Consider the following 23,746-nt stretch of genomic DNA (forward strand, 5'->3'; position numbering starts at 1 on the left):
TCCCTGATGGGTCAGATAACCCCCCGAGACAGACCTTTGCAGAAGAAAGGGCATGCATCCGAAGTGTTTATGAAACTGAAAGCGAGTATATTATTGACAATGGTCTCACTGCTGCTTCCCAGCTGGAAGCACACATCTCTGAGTCTCCCAAGAAAAAAAGCCTGAAAAGGTGGTTGGGCTTTTCCAGCGATTTCAGTTGCGTCAATAGGAGACAAGATGAGAAGCAGAACAGAACAGAGGCTGTGAACATGGCCATGTATACCCACCTCCACAGCCTGGTGGGGAAAGAGACTTGAGTCCACTCCCAGCCCGGTCACTCCTGGACTGTCTGAGTGAGTAGGTTAAGTTCTCTGAGTCTCAGTTGCCTCCCCTGTAAAATGCGGACACTAACATCTTTGTCATCAGGGCATTATGAGGCTTAAACAACATAAAATGCTTAGCCCAGTATCTAATATAGTGAAAACTTTAAAAATGGGAGAAACTGTGAGTATCCATAGGTGTATGAAGAGGATGCTACCTGTTAGGGGTCAGGAAGGCTCCAGTGCTCAGGTTTCGGGGAAAAGGAGGGTGGGCCTGGAGAGTCAGGTATTTGAAGGAGAGAATCCAGAGAAGAAATCCCTCATTGGGTGGACAGAGGTGAGACCCTGGAGAGGGAGCAGGTGGACTTCAAGAGTCACACTTGGCTGACTTCTCACCCTGGCTTCACACTGTCCTGTAATAGACCCCTATGAAAATTCTCAAATCCTTCCAGGGCTACTCCTATCTTTACTACCAGGGTCTACACAGGAGACCCAGGAGAGAGCTGCAATGAAGCATATCTGAACACCTCTTGGGCTGGGGAAGGATAGGTAAGGCTCCTGAAATCCCGTTTTTTAAAAACAGATTGGTAAGGTGAAGGCAGGAAGCTGCTAAGTAGAAACCACCAGACAAACTAGAGCAGAGAAAAGAATGGTTATTCTAGGGCACATAGCATTATTTTAACTGTGAAAGGGTCATTTTGAATTAGTCATTTTCTATCTTTTTCTGGGCTCCCTCTGATAGACACCGGGACATCAGGCCACTCTCTCCCCCACTGTGGCCCCCTGAATAAAGTCATAACTCAGTTCTATGCAGTGCACTGAACACAGTTTCTTTTAAGAGGAGAAACTGACATGTCTATTGCAAGTCACTGAGGGACTGATGACTGAGATTCCTACTTTAGATTATAAGAGTCTATGTTTGCCGCATGGTACAAACCACATGTGTATTTAAAAAACTAATCAGATCTATATGTCACCCAAATTTCATACAAATCCATATTCTCTCACACAACACAAAATAAGAGGTTTCACGTGACAATTACGACTGTGACTGAGAATAAGATAATTACTCCTACCATGACAAATTTAGGAAGACTGATTAGTTAATCTGTAAAGGTTTTGTATAACCCATGATTCCCTGATAAAACCATGTGGATGGATGATCAGGAGATTAAGGATCCTCTGACTGTGGATCCATTTATTCTTGACAGGACTAGGTGAACATGGTAGTTCTCAGTATCTTCTCTTTTTCTTATTTCATGCCTGTTTCTATTGTTTTCTTAGTTTAAATAAGTTTCATCTTAATTTTTTCATCTCTGATCCATTTACATACTTTGTACTAAAGGATGTGTATATTGAAGGGAGAAAAATATGCTGGTCAACTAGTGTAGCCTTTACTTGTACAGCCTCCACATCTTCTATACGGGTTCCCAGGTTCAAAAAATGCACCCTTTACATCGGTGTAGTGTGGGAAGTAAACAAAACAAAAAAAGAAAAGAAAATGCACCCAACACTTGACAGTACAGATGAGGAAATCTACTAGTTTATAAGCCAGCTTTAAAAAAAAAAAAAAAAATTTAATCTTATTTGGTAAACAAATTAACATTCCTTTCAATGTTCTTCATTTCAAAAAGCCAGTCCTAGTTTATTCAGTTCATCATTTGGTTCAGAAATAGTTTATCCATTCATTCAGTGAATACTTATCAAGACATTTTCACATGGCAGATGAAGTTTCAAACACTGGAGATGTAGTGGTAAACAAGACAGACAAAATCCCTGTCTTCATGGGGTTTTTATTATAATGAAAAACACAGGCAATAGACAAATTAATATCTATAAAAGATATACAATACTAGTAGTAGTATATGCTATGCAAAATGAAAGAAGTTATAAGCATTTAGAGAGGATGGGAACTGCTAATCTATATAGCTAGTTGTTAAATAAAATAAAAAGTGCTCACTTTTTAATATCACTAGAATAACTTTTAAATTTTTTCTGATCTCTCTAGTGTCTTATGAATTAACATACGCGAACGAAAATGCTACCCATGGTATTCTGCAGTTTTAATTATTTTATATTTCATTATATAAAATATATTTATATTTTATTAATTTACCTGTACCTTCCCTGCCTCATTCTAGAAAGGATTTATGACAGAGCAGTTACATAAATTGCCCTGCCTCTTTGCTATTCAAGAACTAGATCTTTAGGCTGAGCACAGTGGATCACACCTGTAATCCCAGCACTTTGGGAGGCCGAGGCAGGTTGATCACGAGGTCAGGAGTTCGAGACCAGTCTGGCCAACATGGTGAAACCCCGTCTCTACTAAAAATAAAAAAATTAGCCGGGTGTGGTGGCAGGCACCTATAATTCCAGCTACTCAGGAGGCTGAGGCAGAAGAATTGCTTGAACCCAGGAGATGGAAGTTGCAGTGAGCCATGATCGTGCCACTGCCCTCTAGCCTGGGTAACAGAACAAGACTCTGTCTTGGTGGAAAAAAAAAAGAACTAGATCTTTATGAAAAGAGTAGAAACACAAACTCATTTCCAAAGTATTTTATGTTCTCTCATTTGAAGTTGATTTCTTGGACAATCTAAGTATATCAGCAAGTCCTGAGAATCAAGATTTGCAAGGAAGATCAAATGAAAAGGCTAAAAATCAATACAGCCTACATCTTATAATCATACATTTCATAGAAATTTAACTTTGTAATTTTTTTCATGATGTCAGTCTCAGAAGCATGTCAGGATTAACCTCATGAATCAACATTCTAAGTCTAAAATGTTTAAATTTTGCATTCTAGATACAATGAATGTCAATATAACATGGGAGAATGGAGGCAGAAAGACAGAGAAATTATCCATAAATTATGCAGAATCATCTTCTGCTCATCCTCCTTGGTAGAATGGGAAAAGTTGAATGACACAGACAAAGGATAAACCTAAAAAATCACAGAACATACATAATCAACCAGTAACCTGCTCCATAACCAACCTCAGTCACTCAGCCTCAAAGTTTTTCTTAGCAGCCAGGTTTTAGAATAATGATGGTGACAGGAAATCCCTTGTGTTGGTGTGAGAGCTCAATTCATGAATAATCAAGTATCATCTACACAAAATGGGACCAAAAAAAGTGAAATCTCTGTTTCAAATCCACTACTGGGCACTCTTTCCATCTGCTGAAACACTCTATAGTAACTTTCCAAACATTTGGTTTATATTGACCAAGTCTGATATACAGCTAAAGGCCATCAGATATACTTTGATTTTTGATTCATTTTGCCATTCTTGAAAGAGTAGCCATTAAGTTTCCAAATGGCTATATCTTCCATAATTTTTAATAGTTTCAGAACAATTTCATATAGAGATAGCAAAAACAAATTTCTGCTTGTACAAAGCAAGCCTACAAAAGCACTCACATTTAGCCTTATGATATATTTAAAATGTATCTTTGCTTTTCAAATCACTTCTATCAGAGGTATTCACTAATTACTTATACAAAGGAAGTTTTGTATGTTTTCATTTTATCTTGATTTCAAAGGAAAAAATCTCTAAATGTGAAATATATTTCCTACACCTGAGTTTTAGTTCTTTTTGCAGTCATATTACGTTTATTTTATTCACATAATTGTCACTTGCAACACCAACAAAATAAGTATACCAAGTACACACACAATATAGTTCCCAAATATAAGAATTGGTAAAGATCAGAAAGGAGAGATTAAGTTGAAGTCTGGAGGTATATGAATGTCTTATCAATTATAAAATGTGATATAAATGTATATTCTTATTATTATTACTGCTATTGATGATATACTATCAATTAATTTCCTTTGAGGCTCATTATATATGTTAGATCACAGTTTTAGTTTGGATCCAATCACCACATGGTTCTCTTTTATCAGTCACCTGATACTGGGAACTGCCAGATGGACACACCTGTTCTGAGGTTTGACTAGAATCTGTTTCACCCAGGCAAAAGTAAGGTTCGGACTGGCCCAATGTCTACAGCGGCAGAAAGACCTGCCCAAGCTGATGGTTTCCGTGCTACCTCTTATTCGTGTATAACCATGATCCCCCTGTCTCAGAGTCAAGGCTTATAGACCAGGTTGTGCCACTTGCTTTGTTAGGCAAACATTAATGCAGTCAAACTATATAATTAATTCATGCCATTTTGTCAAGCCAATTCACAAAGAAAGAGCATTGGGAAACCATACTATTACCTCGTTGGATACCTCCAAATTGTATTCAGTGATTTGGTTTCAGGTGTGATGGATCAGATGGGTCTCTAGAAAGTGTCTGAGGTGATGGAAATCATGCTACTGTGAGCATTATGAGATTTCAGGTAAGCTGATTTGTGTGTGTGCATGGAAGTATAGCACTGGTATGATAGAAAACCTTTGACTACATGGAGATTTCAGAGAGGCCATTATTAGGTCATTCAGCATATCAAGGACAAAGCACTGATTTACTGGGTTTGCTTCAGAGTGTGCATTTCTGCTTTTTACACATGACAAACCACTGAATGGGATCATTAGACACCACCCTTGACTGGAACCATCTTCCAACACAGGCTTCCTGTGCCCTTTATAACATCCCTATTACATTAACAAGGAGAGCCATGATCTGGTTTCTGCAACTTGCCACAGAATTCTCAGGTCAAGTGTAAATGCATATTACAGAGCACCCTCTGGCATGCATTGTTAATGTCCTCATTTTTAAAAATCTCTAAAAGTCTTCAACTGTGCAACTGGAAAATGTTTCCAAATCCTCTTACCCCTAACGTAGCAAATCCCATTGTTTATTAAGTCTGATGTTTTGTAAATTTGATCCTGCCTAGTTTATAGGGAGGAATATCTTCCAAAACAACCCAAGAGAGTTCTTCAGGAGACAAAAGCCAATCAGGAGAACCCGCTTTCATGGTAAGAAGACAATTCTAGGATTAGGAGACACAACACTATTGCTAACCAATTGCGGTTCTGTCTGGGTCATGCGCTATCCGTGGCACAGGCAAAATGGCAGATGCCCTGGGTTATTTTAATTAATTTAATCATGTGACTAATTGGTCTCTGCTGGGTTTCTGTGGTAACTGCTTCCTAAGTGCTGATGGGCAATTGTGTTAAATGTAGCTTGGAATCTGCACGTAGGGCGCAGTGCCTTGGAGAGCCGTGCAGCTGCGCTTGGAAGGTGCCCTGCTGGGCCTCTGATTGTTGGAGTACAAGGCGCTTACAGCTGCACCGTCCTCTGGAAACAGGCACTGCCTCCCTTTTCTGAAGGAACATTGCTTACCTACCTACGTGGGCAAGAACTCACTGTGGACATATGAAAATGATCTGTGATCAAAAAATACTCAGGTTTGGCAAGGATGTGAGAATTTGATGGAGAAGAGTATCTGTAATAAAGGGACAGTGGAATGGGAAAGAGGAGAGAAGGAGAATTAAGGCGACTCTTCTATGAATAATATGCCGCCCCAGAAGCTATCATGTGTTATTCATAGCTGTCCAACTGATACTAATAAGCCATCCTTTTAAATGCCTTGCAGGGTTTATCTTTTTTTTTTTTTTTTCATTCTCTTACAATGCCATCTCCTCCTGTCACCGAGAAGGTGCGTGGGAGAACGGGTGGGTGGATGGCCAGTTTTAGAGCACAGTCTACTTCAGACAGATGGAAGGAAAATGACTTCCAAATTTTCTCATGAAGTGGGATGTTTGTATTTGCGCAATGCATTCTAGCACCTGTGCAGAGAAAAAAATGTAATCACAGATTTCCCTCAGAAGGGGATTTTAAAAAATGTAAAACCACTAACTGCAGCACAAGGATGCTGCTGTACTTGAACAGGGCCTTCCATCTGCAGACCCAGCCAGGCTCACAGAATAATAGTTTCTCTACCACCTCCCATGCCTCATCCCAGGCCTCTGTATGCTCTCAATGCTCGGATGCTCTCAAAATCTGAAGAGAAATTGCTTCCCATGTCTATTGGGATGGTAGCATGAATGATGACGCCTTTTTTCCAGAACAGAAGTGAGAGTCAGTTAGAGGGCAATGTTGCTTTTCCTTGACAAATGCCATAATGACCCACCAAAGCCACTCTGTGTCACTTGTGTTCTAGACTTCTGCAGAGAAGTGGTTCCAATGGATTCCAGCTCTACTTCCCCCAGCAGTCCTCCCAGACATGAAGAGGTGTCTTGGTAAATTAAGCTAAATTGCCTTCATCTAGAAATTTCACATTAGAAATGAATACTTAATGGGCTGACAGTTTAAATTCCTTTCAGAGGTGGCAAGGAGTAAGGAGTTCTGTTAAGTATTACGCTGCATCTGACAGGACATCCAGGCAGCAAGACTGTTTAATCCAACAGCTTACCACGACTAGAGCTTCCCGACATCCATCAAGCCTCTGTAATGCAAATGGAAGAATCTCTCCTTAACATCACCAGTTTTGTGACTTTAAAGCCATCCATTTTGAGAGGTCTGGGACTGCTCTAAGTATTGGACAAACTGTAGAAAAACTCTGTCACTTATTTCTCAAGGCCTGCATCCTGGAAGGAGCATCATCTCTAGCTCACAGGCCAAATGCCCTTTTCCTTAATACTGTAAAGTTTATTACTGGAGGGTTACTCAAAAAATCTGCTGGGAGGCACACCAGGCAGTACAAGTCAAAACCCAGTCTGGCCACACTGTCCCTCAGACTGGTGGATTTACAGCTCACCTCCACCTGCCCCAACCTCCATTCTAGGCTGCATGTGTCAGAAAACTTTCCATCTTCCATCTCTGGCTTAAGGGAAGAAACCTTGTTTGTAGAAGAGAAGATGGGAGCTGAATTCTCCCATGTCCAATGCATGTTACATTAGATAGGACCCGAAACCTGAATTCAAAAAGCCCACGCTTGAGGCAGGCAGATGACCTGAGACCAGGAGTTCAAGACCAGTCTGACCAACACAGCAAAACCTCGTCTCTACTAAAAATACAAACACACTGGCCAGGCACAGTGGCTCACCACACCTGTAATCCCAGCACTTTGGGAGGCCGAGGTGGGTGGATCACGAGGTCAAGAGTTCAAGACCAACCTGGCCAAGATGGTGAAACCCCGTTTCTACTAAAAATACAAAAAAATTAGCCAGGCGTGGTGGTGGGTACCTGTAATCCCAGCTACTCAGGAGGCTGAGGCAGAGAATTGCTTGAACCCAGGAGGCGGAGGTTGCAGTAAGCAGAGACTCCAGCCTGGGTGGCAGAGGAAGTGCAGTCACTCTAGCCCCGGTGACAGGGGAAGATTCCATCTCAAAAAAAAAAAAAAAATTAACCGGGTATAGTGGCGTGCACCTGTAGTCCCAGTTACTTGGGACGCTGAGGCAGGAGAATCACTTGAGCCCAGGAGTCAGAGGTTGCAGTGAGTCGAGATCGTGCCAATGCACTCAGGCCTGAGTGACACAGTGAGACTCTGTCTCAAAAAAATAAAATAAAATAAATAAAAATAAAAAATAATAAGCCCATGAGTGGATTTCAGAAAGTTCACGGACCCCAAGAAATTATGTGTGAAATTCTCTGTGCATGTGTATTCCATGGATAGAGACTCCAATCTGAAGCTTTCTTCATATTATCAAAGAAGGCCATGATTCAAACAGTTAAGAACTCCCAGCTCAGAGAGTTTTCTTTTTCTTATTTATTTATTTATTTCAATAGGTTTTTGGGGGACAGGTGGTGTTTGGTTACATGAATAAGTTCTCAGGTTTATTCTCCACTCCACACCCACCCCATCTCTAATCTGGCTTTAAGTACCAAACTATTTAAATGGGGAAGCCTTAGCTATCATGTTTTCATCAGTCTACTATTTATTTATTTATTTATTTATTTATTTATTTATTTATTTATTTATTCTAGAGACAGGGTCTCATGCTGTCACCCAGGCTGGAGTACAGTGGTGTGATCATAGCTCACTGTGGCTTCTAACTGCTGGGTTCAAGTGATCCTCCTGCCTCAGCCTCCTAAGTAACTAGAACTACAGTACATACCACCACCCCTGACCAGTGGCTGACTTTAAAATAGAGTCAGCCACTCTTTCTATTTGGTAGCCAAGATGTTCTCTCATCAACTCCCCTGATGTTGGCCAATCCTTGCGAAGGACATGTCTCATGCCATGGTTAACAACACAGCTATGCGGAACAGGCCTGGGCCTCATCTCACTTGACTGTGGAATGGAGAAGACCAGGCCAAACATGGTGAGAATCTATCCCCTCCTCACTGTCTGGTCTTCCTCCACTCCCCTGGCTTTCCCACCCTTGCTCCTCCCCACCAACTTGCCTCTGCCTTCCTTTGCTTCATTTTCACCCGATACAAGAGCTTCATATAGCACAGCTTAAAATGTGAGCACTCCTTTTACTATCCGATCAATACACACATCACCTGCAGTTCTCCATCAAGACAAATGCGTACTTAAATTATAAATGGAGCAGCCATTGGCCATTTTAAGTGATAAATATAACTCTGCTAAGAGAGCCCACAATGAAAGTTTAGAATAACTGATCATAGCTCGGTTTAACTTGGTGAAATTGCAGAGTTAAGGTCAAGGAGAATCCATCCAATGGTGAGAAACTGAAGGCTCCCAACCTACCATGATAATGACATTTCATACAAATATACCTATTTACCTATTATTTTCAAGCTTATCAGCTCATTAGTAAGTCCCAATCAACAATTTTTTTTTTTTTTTTTTTTTTTGAGACAGAGTCTTGCTCTGACGCCCAGGCTGGAGTACAGTGGTGTGATCTCAGCTCACTAAAACCTCCACCTCCTGGGTTCAAGTGATTCTTCTGCCTCAGCCCCCCGAGTAGCTGGGATTACAGGCATGTGCCACCATGCCCAGCTAATTTTTGTATATTTAGTAGAGATGAGGTTTCACCATATTGTTGAGGCTGGTCTCGAACTTCTGACCTCAAGTGATTCACCTGCTTCAGTCTCCCAAAGTGCTGGGATTACAGGCATGAGCCACTGGACCCAGCCCCAATCAACAATTTTTTAAATAAAATAAAACAGAAAATATCAGAGTGCATCACATAGGAAAATAAGTACTGTATTATTTCACAAAATTTTTATTTCAGTTTTAAATACATATGCCCTGTTTTGTGCATTCTAAACTCCAGATATTTTTCATATTTTAACGCTTCTGAAATCACGATTCATTTTACCCTTGTTTTTAGCCAGGTTGCAGCTGTGACATAATTGTATGAAAATCTTCATTGATACCTTCTGGTAAAATCAAGAAAACGCCATCATCAAAGTGACTTAGATTCCGTGAAACTGGTTATGAGTTTGTGTGTGTGCGTACCAAATTATAAAACAAATTTCTTACTACTGGTTCATAGTAAATAAAAGCTTGAAAAATAGCATACTACGCCATTTTACGAAGTTTGTATGTACACTTACTAAACACTGATATTCTAATCATGAAGGAGACCAGTTTCTATTGCTCTTCAGGCAACTGCCATTACAGCGTCCTCTTGTTACTGACTTCAGAAACTTCATCAGAGCTGATGTGTCTGTTGTGGTATCCACCCCCGACTAGATGTGTGGCCCCTGCAAGTCACTTAACTTCTCAGGGCCACAGTTCTCTCGGCCGTAGGAGGAGGATGTTGGAGAAGTTTTCTATCATCACTTTAAGTTTGCACAATTCAGGAAATGTGCAGACACATATTAAACCCTCTACGTGCCTGTCAGTCTCTGCATTACTTTATCCATGAGCCCTGAGCCCTGTCTGTTAGATTCTCTGCTTCTTTGCCTCCTTTATCTCCTGAAGACTTCTTCATAAAACATCCCAAGGGCAAAATGATGTCAAAAATCCATTTTTTAAGTTATGTAGTATTGTTTCAAGCATTCCTACAAAGTCTGTGATATTTTAAAATGTTAAAGCACAACAAGGGAATGACAGTAAGGGTTATGCATTTGTTTTTTAATGTGTGACATGTGGCACTCTCATTCCTGACTCACATCCTTTGTGAACCTCGCCGTCCTTTTCTCTATCCATTCCATTTCCTGAATCTGTATTTTGGTCTCTAAATTAGCATGTGCTCACTCATGCATAGAGGCTGGCCTTTGGGCTGGGTAAGTCACCCTGTGGTGCCCAGGTTCTTCTTACCCGCATCGGTTCCAGTACGCCTCACATCATGTCATTTGTTTACTGGTTGCTCTCCCCATTCAACTGTGAGAGCCTCAGAGGCAAGGACCTCTCTTTATCTGTCTTTGTATCCCCAGCCACAGAACAATGCCCTTCATGCTGCGGATGTTCAATATTGCTTGTTAAATAAATGCGTAAGTGAATAAATGTGTGGCGTGAGGTCAACTTCCACACAAGCACAGAAAAATTCACACGCTCAGACAGATACTCTTCTGAGCAGAAACCACGTCTCAGATGTCTAATTTCCACGGCACCCAGCCCTGAGACAAGTTCCATCCTCTGAGGACCTCACTGAGTTGCTGATTCATGTGCTTGTTTTACAGACACCAGTCTGTACCCAAATACGCATTCTTATGCTTCTCTCCGGCCTTTCACTGCCCACACTATTCCAGTATCCTGGTCCAAGCTGAGTGTGGGTCAACTGTTCCTGTTAGCAGCTGCCCTGCAAGGGGGCTGAGTGTCAGAAAGGATTACTTCAGCTTCAGGACTCAAGACCAAAATGAAAGCTGCCAACTTCCTTCCTGTCCCCACTGGCCTTTCAGGTGTAGAGAGGAGGGACCCCATGGGTGCCAGGCTGCCCAGGAATGAGGAAGGCCCATCTCTCCATGTCTCCTCCCATGCACTGCTGGGTTAGAGTAACACGACCATAGCTTACCAGGTCCCTGGACATCCCTAGAGAGTGCAGGTGATAGGAGTTAACTATCATGGTTGTTTTGACACAGGTTTTCTCCAGTACATCACCCCATCTCCCTGCACACATACGGAGAAGGACATTGAGGTCTACATCACCATTACTTGCCCCTGATTAAACATTTAGCCAAATATCTAGGCCATGGAACATCAAACATCTCCCTATCCAGAGCTGAATTATATGATCATAAAAAATTAAAAATTAACTGATATTTACTAAGTACTAAATGACTACATTAGAAATGCAAAAAAATGAGCAAAAGGGCTTGAATGAGGAGGGGAGTTGTACTTTTGGGGAAATGGAAATATAAAGTTCTAACTCCATTTACTTTGGGGCACTTTAACTTTCTTCTTTCATCGCATTTAATGCAAAATGACACCCTAAATGAAACACCATAAGGCATCTAGGGTTTTTTTTTTTTCCTGAGTTTCTATTTAATTCTGGTTGTCTTGATTTAAGCTTCTATAATCAATTTGTGCTTCAATAATACAAATGATTTCTATGAGCTCCACCCCAGTATAGGGCTTGGGAGTATGCCTCTTTATAATTAATTATCTGTATTTACCTGTTTTTTTGTTTGTTTGTTTGTTTTGTTTTATTTTTACTTTTATTTTTGAGACGGAGTCTCACTCTGTTGCCAAGACTGGAGTGCAGTGGTACGATCTTGGCTCACTGCAAGCTCTGCCTCCCGGGTTCACGCCATTCTCCTGCCTCAGCTTCCTGAGTAGCTGGGACTACAGGCACCTGCCAACATGCCCAGCTTATTTTTTTTGTATTTTTAGTAGAGACAGGCTTTAACCATGTTAGCCAGGATGATCTCGATCTCCTGACCTTGTGATCCGCCTGCCTCGGCCTCCCAAAGTGCTGGGATTACAGGCATGAGCCACCATGCCTGGCCGGTTTATCTGTTTTTAATTCAACTTTTTAATTTTTTTATTTGTTTTTTAGAAAATAAGGTCTTGCTCTGTCACCCAGGCTGGAGTGCAGTAGCACAATCACAGCTCACTGCAACCTCAAACTCCTGGCTCAAGGAATTCTCCTCCCTCAGCCTCCCTAGTAGCTGAGATGATAGGTGTGCACCATCACACCTGGCTAATTTTTTTTTTTATATTTTGTAGAACAGGGTCTTGCTATGTTGTCCGGGCTGGTCATGAACTCCTGGCCTCAAGTGATCCTCCCACTTCAGCCTCCCAAAGTGCTGGTGTTACAGATGTGAGCCTTTGCACCTAGCCCTTAATTCACTCTTTAAGTCAACTTCGAATGTGCTGAAATCTGGGAGGTCAATATTCTTTTCTACTTATTAAATAATTCATGATAAAGAAAGTTGAAAAGTATATTATTGGTTGGCCGGGCATGGTGGTTCATGCCTGTAATCCCAGCATTTTGGGAGGCCGAGGCAGGCGGATCACGAGGTCAGGAGATCAAGACCATCCTGGCTAACATGGTGAAACCCCGGCTCTACTAAAAATACAAAAAATTAGCCGAGCATGGTGGCGGACACCCGTAGTCCCAGCTACTTGGGAGGCTGAGGCAGGAGAACGGCGTGAACCCGGGAGGCGGAGCTTGCAGTGAGCCGAGATCGCACCACTGCACTCCAGTCTGAGCGACGGAGCAAGACTCTCAAAAAAAAAAAAAAAACACAGAAAAAGAAAATTATGTCATTCGTACATGGTTTTCTCTGATGCCAGTAGGCCATGAGATTGGGGATTCCTTTTGTTGTTGTTGGTAAGCAGTATTGACTTGATGTCAGATTTGAAGTTCTATTGGATTTACAGAAGTGGTGCCTGCTCCCTTTACATTTGATTCACAAATCCCTCATACTCAATGAGCTCTCAATGGTACCACTTTAACTAGAAGTAAGAAGTCATCAAACTAAATCATGGGACTGAGTTGTAAGTCTACCTTCTCTCCCTTCCATTCAGCTGCAATAGTCTAAATCACTCCTTCCCTGAAGCATGCCTTATCAGCTGTGCAGTGCAATAGAAGGGAGAAAATGTTTTCCCAACCTAGAAACCCATCAACTTGGACCCCGAAGCATGACATCTGAACACCTAACTGCAAGACCAGGAACAGCTCACAACTGCTATCTGTGATCATTAACAACCTGCTTGCATTTCCAGGGCTGCCTCCATGGATTAATATATGCACTACATATTAAACCATCTGCCATAGAGTCTGATCCAGTCTTTCCCCATTGTGGCCAACTGCAAAGGTTACCCCTGAGTGTTAAGAGACTGAATACACTTTGATTACATTTACATTTATCAATTCTTTAGTTTTATTATTAGTTCTTTTGTCCTCAACAATATACCTTTTCAGGCTTTTGTATCCTATATTTGTATAGCCTGCAGTATAACAAAAATACATTTAATCCTCTGTGTCGACTCTTTTAAAGTTCAGCATTAGCCTTTTATAAAAATCAGGTTCAAGAAGAATGAACTACACGTTTCCTGTGAGAAGGGACATAGCTTGATTACCAGCATATTGTTTGACGTACTTTTGTCTGCTTTAAAAAATTGTCTTTAATGTAGTCAAACATTTAAACGTTAATTTTTTTACTCTAGGCAGGCAACACAATGAGCCCCCTACAGATGGGACCAAGTTCTCCTCTCTGGGGATGCTGAGAGTCAGCCCATATCAGGGACGTGAGGATTAAAACGTTTTGTTCCCTTGTGCTCGCTGATGGCTGAGTGAATGGAATTGCATCTGATGTCAGGTTACCTCATTATATGTATATATTTGTAAGGGTTTCTTTTTGGGGACAGGGTAATTCTCTGTGGTTTTTCAAATGAAAGCAACTAAGAGAAAGTAGGAAATGCTCCCTCCTTCCTGTCATCTACTGCCAAATAAGCCATCAGTATTACCAAGGGACACTACTCCTAATATAAACCCCTGGGATGGTACACTATTAATTTCTCTACTCTGAGGAATATCATCCACTCCTTCCCCAGGTTCTTAATCCAAGGCTGGGCCTTATTTCTTGTCTTCAGTTGTTTATGTTCCTCAAGGGTCTCTTCGGGGGGAGTCAGCCAAACTCTAAATGCATTACTTGGATTTTTGAAAATCCAAACAACTTACCTTACTTTTTTGCAAGGCTATATTTGGTCATTTTTATTTAGGTTTGTATCAAATGCTAACTCAAGACATAAATACTGTTTTTTGGTTTTTGTTTTTTTTCTCTCAAAGGAGGCTCCTCATATAGTAACCCTGCAAACTTTGTACTATTCTGTCATTCCTTAGAGTCTGGCTTTTCTCAAAATTATGATAATGGACACTCACCCATCTCAAATCCAGAGGCTTTCTGTGTGCACATGAGTGCAGGTACCTGCACGCTTATGGGAAGATACTTGGAGGACTGCATCCAGGATGCAGCAAAGCGGACCCTCGAGAGAAGCTGGATGCCCTTGCACCCCAGTGACTTCTCCACTCTCAAGTATAAGTGCTATTTTTAATGCTATCAGCAACATCGTACTTTATTTCCTTCATATGTTTTGGACCCTCTGATTTATGGCACTTAAGCTTCTCAAATTTGCTTCAACTGATTTTCCCTGGAGATTCAAACCACTGTTTAAGCTGCACAAAATCCTTATAAAACCTGCTCTACATCACAGATACAGGACAGGGAAGCTACTTCCAACTGTCCATATACGGTATCTTTCTCTTACACTGCTTCCTAAGGTCCTTAGAGCACAGCTTCTGATATCCAATGTCCATACGTATATTGTGTGTCTTCACTATCTTTGGTTGCTTTCCGAAATGTCATCTGTGTGCCCTCTCCATTTCCCATTGGTCTTTAATATGTCTTCCGAATTTCCTGAGACAGATTCTTTTACTTTCTAAAGGATGCCTTTTTAGTACTAATAAAACTTTCATGCTTGTCTGCTTAATCACGCCAGCTTTACTGTCCCCTTTTTCCTTTTTGTTTTTGGCTCAGAGGTATATGAACCATCTGTGCCTCTAAAACAGTTTGCTTAAATAGCCTCCAGGCAGATTTTATGGTTTTTAAGTTTTTTACTTTAACCTTCAGCCTGCTGTTAGCCATTTTCAGCACAGTTTTAAAATCAGCCTCTTTTGGAAATGACTGTCATTATGTGTGGCTTTCAGGAGCTACTAGAACTGGAGAGGGGCTGCTGACTCCAGCTGAACTGGAAGTCCCGGGTTCACAGTCACCTGAGGCAAGAAAAGGTGTGGGTAGCCTTATAAATTTGGCATTCTGAAGAGAGATTCAGATTCCTCTCATTAGGAATATCCATGTCCATATCACCCAGGTAAGACCCAGGAAGATAAAATCTGAATTACTCACCTGCCTATTTATTTGTCACTACATTTCTATAGAGTTGTCATCATGATTTTAGGTACTAAAATTAGACGCGAGGCTGAAACAAAGAATACAAAGAAAGGGAGGAGAATCCCTTCCTTCCCGCCACACCACTGCACCACAAAAATCTCCCTCTGTTGCTATGCCAGCAAACATGCTGTTCTGTTTCCATTTTATCACAATTGTCTTGCGTAGGGACCTGAGTGTCAATCAGTAGTTCTCTGTCCTGGAATTCATCATTACCCAAACTTTCTGTCTGCCCTTGCATTAATGTTAACGTAACTATGTAGTTCTCTCTCTCTATAACAAAACTACATCTCTTCACCACACCTAGTGGGGATGAGGGTATCTGCCCTTTCTGTGGCTCTTTCCAGCAAAAAGTGAGTTATCTCATTTATCTTTCAACCACATTCATCAGACAGTAATTACACTATTCTCCTCTCTGAAATCAGTGCATTTTTGCCCAATCTTTTCTCTGTTGTCATTATTGCTTTTCTAGTACATTTGATAGTTAAAAACACTTAAGCTCTTATAGTTATCATTGTGATTATTACAGTATTGTGATATATTTATAAAATGCTTCTATCTTCAAGAGTTACAAGCTGTATACTCTCTGAAGTGATGTAGTATTAATGTGCTAACTCTATAGTCCATGAAGCTGATCAAAAAGTCAGAGCAGGCAGAGGCCAGCAGACAAGCAACGAATCCCCAAGGATTGGGAGAAAGAAAGAAAAGAAAGTAAAGAAAAGAAAAGAAAAAAAAAGGAAAGAAAAGAAAAGAAGGAAGGAAGAAAGGAAGGAAGGAATTTGCAAACAAATGGATGAACGGGGTTATTATTCCAGGGAATATCTGTTTGCTCAATTTAATTGTTTTCTTGTTTGTGGGTAAAGGACCATTCCTCCATAAAGAACATGAAATTAGCAAAAGAAAGAGCAAATCAATGCCAAAATTAGAAATCACACTGCGGTGTCCTCAGCCTAATAAGCTCTTCCTTCTCTCTTTCCTTACTTAACACCTCTTTATCCTTCAGATTTCAGTGCTAGTCCCACTTACTCAGGGAAGCTTCAAGATCTTCTGACAAGTCAACTCACCCTGAAAAAGGTTCTCATGGGACTGTGCCCAATACTATCAAGGCATTTGCCACAGTGACGATTTCACATTTGTGTTATTATTTAAATAAACTTCTGTCCCTCAATGGACTATAAGATTCATGAGGGCAAGGACCAGGTTTTGCTGGCCACTGCAACTCCCATAGTTACTGTTCAACAAATATTTGTTGAATGAATAAATAAATAATTAATAACGGTGAAAGCTGCAATCTTCAATACTTCTACTCCTTTGGCCACCTAAACTTGAAGCATTTAGCCTCAGACTGTATTGCAATTCTTCTGAACACTTCTCTTTTCCTTCTGTTTAGCAGACACAGTTTTCAGCCACAAAGAAAGTAGCTTCAATGTGTGAACCAGCTGTTTTTTTTCTTTTTTTTTTTTTGCATGACAGAGTCTTTACTTTTAAATGATTACTGATACACCAAGTAATAACATGTAACAAGTTCTTGAATTCTATCATCTAGTAATTTTGATTAAGAGAAACTAAAAGCAACCCAAATAATTCCACTAGTATTCACTATTCTAACCATTAGCAAGAATGGACTATGTTAAGGCTCGCTGCTGCTTCAGACAGGTTACAAAGAACTAGTTACTACTTTTTCATAGATAAAGCCCCTGACCTTCAAGAAAGTATTAGGGGAAAAAAAATATTTAATCCCTTCCTTTCTTAAAAGAATGGTTATGTGGTTTTTGTTTTGTTTTGTTTTGTTTTTAACTAGATCTAAGAAAGAAAAAGTCAACAGTGATATGCATGTTGCTTGAGCCAAAAGGCATAGGAAAAAAAGACAACATATATCCATTAAATTCCTAAGAAATATGAGGTAAAAAGATGAAATCTTTAGATAATTTCTAAGTCTGTACAAAAAAGCTAGATTTGCTACTGTCCAAAAAGTAGAAGGACCTACTATATAATATATGGAAATAATTTAATGCCATTTCATAAGAATATAACTAGAGCTGTGCTAAAGTTTCATATTCATGAGGGCATCTAAAATGCCACTCCACAAACAGGTGTTCTCTCTTCTTCTATCCATTTATGCGGTAGTTTTCATGGATTTCTGGCCAAATGTCACAGACAAAAGCCAAGAGGTTATCCAAGACTTCATCCCTGTTCTGCTGGAAGTAGGTCTGGAGGATGGTCATCTTCTCCTGGGTCTCCTTCTCCACTTCAGTGCTGCAACTGCCATGGGATCCCAGTGCCGAAGCTTCCTTGGCCTTGAATTCTTTCTCCCTCTGCAGGCGGTACTGTTCAATTTCAGCCTGAGTTGCTTCTTTGGCCTGCTTCAGCCTCCGGTTCTTTCTTTTGAGGGCCTCAGACACCTTCTCGGCTGCCCGCTTCTCGGCCAGCAGCAGCTGCTGAATCCCCTGCGACTGACTAGCCATGGTGGCAGCGACTCTGAGCTGGACCAGCTAACTCTTGATGGGTAACAGCAGCCTCATCCCATCAGACTTCTACTTCAAAGCATCTAGCTCCCCACATCCAATACAGCCCTTGGCCAGCCTCTCCTAGGCCACTTACACTGAGGAAACTATATTCTGGGCTATCTGCTGCTGTAATGGCACCACTGTTCCTCTTCATAAATGGGGATAACACTAGCCACAATCCCTTTGTTTTAGTTCTGTGCAATCTCATGTTCTAAAGTCCAAAAAGAGTGGAAACAGTGATCACATCAGTCCTGATACTACAGCCAGTGTTCTAATAATCAGGTTTCTCAAAACAGCTGGTGCTGGGTAGAAGAGGTGGTTTATCTAAGGATCCTATGATGAATGCTAACTACATTTTTATCTTTCAATCCACTTTGGATTATTTCTCCCACATGTCAAGAGTAGACAGGCATGACACATCCATTGTGTAAAGAATTCAACTTCATGAAATAACCTCAGGAAATCATCTCTCCTCTCTTGTGGGCATTTGCTGGCATCTCCCATCAGCCATCACTCTGGTCCCCTCCCTAACAGTTCCCTGACTTTCATTCTGGTAGCTATCCCTCCCCATGCTGCCCATGGGCTTCAGAGGAAAATGAGCCCAACCTGAATTTCAGAGGGAAGCCCTGATTGGCTCATGCTAGACATTCCATTGCTCTCTCTCGTCATAGCCCCCCAGTTCAGGTATGAGCATGTAATGTAAGCACAGACAACGAGTATGAATTTCAAGACTCTTTTTTGGAATGCTAGGACAGAGACACTCATTCCAGAGCATGTTAACAAGAAAGTGTGTAGCCCTGATTGCTGCTAGCAGCTGTCCCATAACCACTGGGGAGCTTGCCATGGAATGTGGCCAACACTCTATATGGAAGAATACAGAGATGGAAAGAAATGGGACCGTGATAAGACCACTGTGCTGCTGAATCAACCTGCCCCAAAGTACATACTAGCTTGGGACTTTATAACTCCAAATGATGTCTTTTATTGTTGAGGTCTTCTGTTACTTGTATTAAAAATCCTGACACACCCTACAAGTAATCACCAAACTATACCCACTCTCAGAATAAAACAGACTTCAAAATAATCCCTTTACCCAAAGACGGTCCCTTCAAGACTACCATCTCTTTACCATAATGCTACCTCTAAGGCTAGAGCTTGAGAAGGTCCGTGGATGCTGTAGGTCTCCCAGAGCACGAGTTAGATTCTGTATGGAGTTTGCCTTCTGAGGCCCTAACCTCTCTACCAGATTGGAGACAAGCCCCACCTGCCCTGTAGAAAGAAAACTGCTGTGTCAGAACACTTACCGAACAGTATCCCTCCCTGATGCCTTTCCTCCCACACCTTGCCCCCCCAAAAAACACAAAACACAAAAAAAACAAAACACACACACACAAAACTAAATTGGTTCAACACACTTTTGCTACTGGGAAATGTTTCATAACTACTAATGAATAATTCAGTGAATAAGATATTTTTAGTTTTCTATTGCCAGACACACCCAACTTTGATGCGAATGCTGTTGCCTTTCTTACTCTCCAAATCCCCCTTGCATACGGGATCCTAAACGTGTGACTTCCTTCACAGAGGCCCAATCAACAACAAAAATCAGATCATATCACCCATCCTGCTCAACAGCTTCCAATAGCTGCTATCACACTTAGAATGAACTCCAAACTACTGCCTCTCCAGCCTACGTCATTTGGCTTCTCACCACCTTGATCATTCCGCTCCAGACATCTGTACTTCTTGTTGCTATTCAAAAATGCCAAGACTGTTCCTGCCTTAGGACCTCTGTTTCTCACTTACTCCCCCTTCTCCACAGGACACTCTGCTGCCAGCTCCTCACACACAGCTAGCTCCGTCACTTCCTTCTGTCCCCAGCATACGTCACCTCCTCAAAAATAACTCCTGTGGTCCTCAGACATAAAACAGCAGCCCCTCACGAGCCTCTCCCTCAGTCTGCTTTTTTTTCATAGCACTTTTTCCTACCTGAAATTATACTACAAAGATATTTTTAAGCCTGTATATATCATCTATCTCCCCTGCCAGAGTGTAAGTCCCTTTAAGACAGGGACTTTTTCTCTTGTTCAAAAGTCTATCCACCAAGACTAAAACACGCTTAGTGTTGTACACGGGCTCAATATATCTTTTTATTTTATTTTATTTATTTATTTTTTTTTTGAGACGGAGTCTCGCTCTGTCACCCAAGCTGGAGTGCACTGGCCAGATCTCAGCTCACTGCAAGCTCCGCCTCCCGGGTTCACGCCATTCTCCTGCCTCAGCCTCCCGAGTAGCTGGGACTACTGGCGCCCGCCACCTCGCCCGGCTAGTTTTTTTGTATTTTTTAGTAGAGACGGGGTTTCACCGTGTTAGCCAGGATGGTCTCGGATCTCCTGCCCTTGTGATCCGCCCGCCTCGGCCTCCCAAAGTGCTGGGATTACAGGCTTGAGCCACCGCGCCCGGCCTTTATTTTATTTTTTAAAGAATGAATGGATGATTAAATAACAAGATTTCTTTTAAGTGTGGCTAAAAACAAACAAAAAGCTGTAGGGAGGTACTTATTTCCTATCGGGCAAACTCCCCTTTTTCTTTGATATCAATTTATATTGCTCCACTTATGAAACATACAATCCTACAGATTATCACAGAAAGTGTCACGTCCTTCAAAGATTCTCTTATATCAAAGATTTAGATGTGTGGTCATAAAAATGCTCACCATATTTTAAATAGTATGAAATCATTCTATCAAAACAGATTACAAGATAATATATCATTTATGAGATCCATATAAAAATCACTGCTTTATCATGGAATGTTTGGCAAAAGGCCAGTGAAAATGAGCAGTCATAATATCTCAAAATTCCTATTACCCATGGAACCTCCAAAATATAGTTATTGGAGTGAGATTAATTAATGCTAATTAGCTAATCAAGAAAGTTAAACATTAAGAAAGTTTAAGTTTCTGTGACAAAAATCAGATGCAAAATCTTTGAATTATGTCATAACTTCTACTATTTCTGTGGAAAAATAATCATTTCAAAGTCAAGGCACTTGTTTTTCTACAATCAAAGGTGGTTAAATACTTTTAAATACATTTCAACATATTTATGAAGGAATTAGACTACATGCCTCCAAAGCTCTCTCATAAATCAGTATAATGTTTCCAAAGCACATTTGGAAGTAAAAAATTCATATCTACTAACTATATTTTCCTCTATTTGAAGATGAATTAAGCAGAAAATACATTAATGTCTGAATTTATAATAGGAGTGGTTAGCCCTCAACCATAGCAAACTAATGAGGAATATTTTACCATGGAAAAATTAATCAGGGCTCTCCAACACTATGCAATTTGACATTTTGAGGACTTAATCAGGAATGGATTTTATTCCGCTATTTACTTTTCATCATGGGGATGACTTACAAAGACACTACCTGTTAGAACAAATATAATTCTTGAGCTTAATCTTGTCACTTTAAAGAAATTTATTTTAAATAATATTCCATAGTTTAAAAATAGTCCTCGCAGAAGCAACATTACTAAGATTATGTCATCTCTGGGCCAAATTCAGCTCTCAAACATTGAGCAAATATCAACATAGACACAGTGAGCCTCAGAGCCTGAATGTGACTAACCCTCTGTTAGCAATGAGACAACACAAATTCTGGGAGGTTGTGACTGCTGGACATGGACTTCCATCCCCCACCATCGATTATCGCTATCTTTGTTAAAGACTACAGGAGTTTCATTTAACTAGAGTGCTCAGTAAATTGCAGCAGAGTTCAAGCATCTTTATGGATTCATTAAACCATTGATCTGCCTCACAGAGCTTGTAGTAGAGTCCAGCTCTGGCCCACAGCCTGTGTTTACAGAGAATGCAATAGACTGATGTTTGTAACCTCCAAAGGCAGTCTGTCAGTAGACATTAGATTCCACTGTGTGCACAGCCACCCTAAGAGTGGATTGTAACACAGGGAATTTCCCATTCTCAGTCTCAACTGCTAGGACAGAAATTAAGTGACCATTTGTAGCAAGATTTTCTTTATTTCATTCTAATCTGTGATAATATAAACAAACAGCAAAGAGCCCAAGGAACAAAGAACTACACATGGCTTGGCCAGTTCACACTTCTGCTTATGTGTACAAAAGCTATCCAGAGATATTGAAATGGAGGAGAAATTAAAATAACCACAGGCATATCTATAGCTTGGACCCCCCATGGGGCCTCTCGAGTATACTATGCATTGTGACCAGACATTGCAAAGGTGTATGAGAAAAATTCAGGACTCAATCTACTACCTTAAAATATCTCAAGGCAAGCCACCTGCCCTTTTATGCATGCACTCATTCAGATACTTAACATTTTTAACAAAGCACTGAATCAACAGAGTATAACTACTATTCCAGGAAAATGAATAATCATTATCTCTTGGTTTCTCAGGACAGTTCACCAAGCACTCTCAGAACCTTCTCCCGCCTCTGGTTTTTATTAATAAGGTCTCACAACACCTTCCTTTTTAAGTCAGGCACAAAGAGGAACTCTGTGCTGAATGCAGCTTATGATCAGAGAATCACATCAAAATGACCTGTTAAGATAATTCTTTAAATGTTCATTGTTCAGATAAAGCTGAACACTGTTGGTGGCAAGGTGAGAGAGCGGGAAATGTAAGTGACTGGATCGATAAGGAGAACGTTCGTCCCAAACAAATAGATCCTTTCCTGATCATTTGTTTCACTGAACTGCCCACTGCCCAAACAGACAGTCGGACTATGAACTCCAAACACGCACATTCATCACTCTGCAGAAGCAGTCACCAGAACACAATGTGGCTGATGCAATCTGACACTGTGGTTAATGTTAAAAGGGAGCGTGCCTTTTAGATGGATTGGATAATTACCGGCAGTTCAGATGAGAAAAAACTTGATATAAGTGAATAGCATTAGCTGTCACCAGAAGGATGGCCAGAGATGCACTATGTCTGAAAATTAACATCCCAACATATACGTCAATAGCCCTGTGTATTGATCCCCAGATGACCGGATTCTGATTTATGAAAAATTCTCTCTCTTACTTCCGTTCACTGAAAAATATTGAACACAGACTGGGGCTTGAAGCTATTTAGAGTTTTGATCAACTCTTCACATTTAATCTAAAATATCTAATGTTATTCAGAAACAGATGTCCATTCTGGCTAATGGGTGTTAGAATTATTGCTGTTTCCTTCATAGTCTTCCAACATGTGGCTCATTAAAAACTAGAAGTGGTTGCTGTTCCTTTCAGTACAAACCCACTTGTCCCATGCTGTGTTCCAGGTATCCCTTAGACCAGAGTTTCTCAAGTGGTTTTCAAGTGTTTTGGTGAACATGAGGTCACATGCCTCTCCCCCAAGCCTCTGGTGGCTTTCTAGAGTACTGTGTCCCACTCTGTCTGCAGAACCTCTGCCTTGAACACTTTCTGGCTCTCCTCAAGAGCTTGTCAAACTTTATATGGACCTACACTTTACTTCACTAGCCAGAACTTTCCTGCTCTAACCCTACTCCCAAATGTGTTTCCAAGGACTGACGTTTACCCCTCCTCTGTGATTGCTTTCTCCGGCCTCTCATTTGCAGCAGCTCACCAATATTCCATTCTGTATTTCAAAATACAAGAGAATAAGAAACACTTGAGTTTGTTGTTCTTTCCCCAGAGCTTTCTGAGAACACCTCTGTTTGCTATGACCGAAAGGGAGCTCAGCCACT

The 23,746-nt window shown here is 40.9% G+C and overlaps 1 protein-coding gene and 1 pseudogene across 2 annotated transcripts in view; both read right to left on the bottom strand.

Annotated features, from left to right (window-relative positions):
* The window catches only part of SOBP (sine oculis binding protein homolog (Drosophila)), a 172,621-nt gene that overhangs the window by 102,385 nt on the left and 46,490 nt on the right, over window positions 1-23,746 (bottom strand).
* LOC105519475 lies at window positions 17,290-17,969 on the bottom strand (annotated as a pseudogene). The gene has a single exon (XR_001002973.1). The product of XR_001002973.1 is annotated as a V-type proton ATPase subunit G 1 pseudogene (transcript).

The sequence above is a fragment of the Colobus angolensis genome, unplaced genomic scaffold, assembly GCF_000951035.1.
Source record: "Colobus angolensis palliatus isolate OR3802 unplaced genomic scaffold, Cang.pa_1.0 Scaffold35, whole genome shotgun sequence".
Taxonomy (NCBI): domain Eukaryota; kingdom Metazoa; phylum Chordata; class Mammalia; order Primates; family Cercopithecidae; genus Colobus; species Colobus angolensis.